The 2,254-nt window shown below is 36.8% G+C and overlaps 1 protein-coding gene across 1 annotated transcript in view; it reads left to right on the top strand.

The window, feature by feature from the left end:
• RYR2 (ryanodine receptor 2) overlaps positions 1-2,254 on the top strand; it is a 529,910-nt gene that overhangs the window by 437,144 nt on the left and 90,512 nt on the right. The window lies entirely within an intron of this gene.

Below are 2,254 nucleotides of genomic sequence, written 5' to 3'. Positions count from 1 at the left end.
GAAGGGGCCAATAGAGTAGACAAATGAATAATTTATGGAGTAAGGTCCTTGAGTAGGTGGGAGAAGAGGGAGAGGACAGGTTACATAGCATAAGTGATAAGAATAGCTTTCTAACTTTATTTTAAACCATAACCCACAGTACAAACTACATTTACATGGTATATCTGTGGAAATATCAAAATACATACTTTGAAAGAAGAGTTACATGAAATTATACCCTTCCTGTGAGCAATATAGTTCAGTATTTTCTATTTCAATAAAAAATTCTTTTGTATCATAACTCAAAAATTTTGTTTCATGTCCCATTTATTGGGTTGAAACCCATAGTTTCAAAAACACTGGGCTGAAGGATGAAAGAGGAAGGATTTGAAGGGGAGGATGGCCAGGATAATGGCAGGTTGGAAAAGTTTCCGTTTAGTGTTGTCTATTTTCTCTCTGAAGATGGAAGTGCAGTCGTTTGTCAAGACTGACCGGGTAGGTGGAAGGGATCTGGAGAGGAAAATTCGACAAAACAGAAGGGCTAAAATAGACATTGTGGAAATTGAGAAGGAATAGTGACTAGAAACTAAAATAGGATTCCCAGGCTGGGTAGAAAGCCCAGTTTTGCTTATTGTCTATGAATTTATAGCAATACCAGTCTTCCTGGTTGTAGGACTTTTTTCTAGCAATTCTCAGAACCAAATGCAGATTCAGAGAAGGCAGAAAGTTAAGATTCATCCAGGGAAAGGATTTTTGCCAGGTTGCTGCAGAAGAATAATGGATCAAAGGGGTTTTGTGTATCACTGAATCGTTGAATCATGGATTCTAACTACAATAAATAAGGGAATAAGGATAATTGGGAGCTAATTAAAAAACAGATGATAGAGGAGCCCATGGGCTGGATATTCTGCAGGTGAACGTGCAAGTCAGATGAAAAGATTGAAGCTTCTTGTTTGGGAGTAGGATATTTCCAAGTGTTAAAGTTCTTCCTTGTGACTGAAGCAAAATCTGCCACTACATTGATCTAATTGCAGCCTAAAACTAAATCTGATCTCTTTTCCATTGGGAAATTGTCAAATATGTGATAAAGAAATTACTTTTTGTATTTTTCATCTCAAATCTTATTACTCCCAGCATTTCTAAAGATGATGAGATTTATATAGCACTTGATGTATTTGAGAAAACTTAAGACTTCATATCCTTAAGGGAAATTTATATTAGTAATTTAATTTGCTGAAATAGTAAACATGCTTGTTACCTGACAAAATCCCTGTGCTTTTTTACTCCTAATTACTAATGCTGATGGAGGGAAATTGTAGAATAGGTAATCTTAAAGGGCAGATAAGCCAAAAAAAAAAAAACAAAAAACAAACACCTCTATATTCGACATTTAGAGCCCAAAACCCATGGTCATTGAGATGATTCCAACTCATGGCAGCCCCATATGTTACAGAGTAGAACTGCCCCATAGAGTTTTCTTGGCTGCAATCTTAAAGGAAGCAGATCACCTTTCTTCCGAGGTACCACTAGGTGGGTTCGAACAGCCAACCTTTAGGTTAGTAGTCGAGCGCAAATCGCTTGCACCAGCCAGGAACCTTTTTGTATTTGACAGACATTAGATGTTTGGTGTTTATGGAAGACCTCAACTTTGCCTTCTAGATAGGTTTTACTAACGTTCTCATGGATTCTTATGAGTTATTTTCCAATGTTCTGTTTAACTGATATCATCAGTTGCAGGGGGTGGTTAGCTCATAGGAGAAAATTCCCCGCGCTATAAATAACACCTTTGTTTCTGTGGTGAAACATGCTGTTTTACATTGTTTCCATATAGTGAAATTGACAGAGTCTGTGTTCCTACCTTTATTTTTTCCTTTGCAAAACCATGTTCATATGCCTGTTATTGTAAATGGAAAGGGTGGCCCTCAATACATATTTGTTGAATGACTGAAATCATGTGACAAACCTTTTATAATTTAGCATTGAGTGAGTGGAAGGATCACCTTTTGTAACCTCCCTGCCATCCCCACTTCATCCTCTATACCCAAAGTACTGTGAGTCATTGAAATAAAAGTATTTTTCTGATTCATAACTTACATATAACCATTTAACCCCATATACCTTACTGATATGCTAAGTACTTATGGAGTATGGGAAATACTTAGAAGAGTTAGAACAATCTGATTTTGAAGAGCCATACGTTTCTTCCTACTGTAGGTACTGGTTAACAACCGGCTTCCTTTGCTCACTGTTATGCTTCCAAACCATAATAATAATA

This window comes from Trichechus manatus, unplaced genomic scaffold (genome assembly GCF_000243295.1).
Source record: "Trichechus manatus latirostris isolate Lorelei unplaced genomic scaffold, TriManLat1.0 scaffold00021, whole genome shotgun sequence".
NCBI lineage: Eukaryota > Metazoa > Chordata > Mammalia > Sirenia > Trichechidae > Trichechus > Trichechus manatus.
Note: the sequence above shows the minus strand (reverse complement) of the source record. Positions and strands in the feature narration are given on the sequence as shown.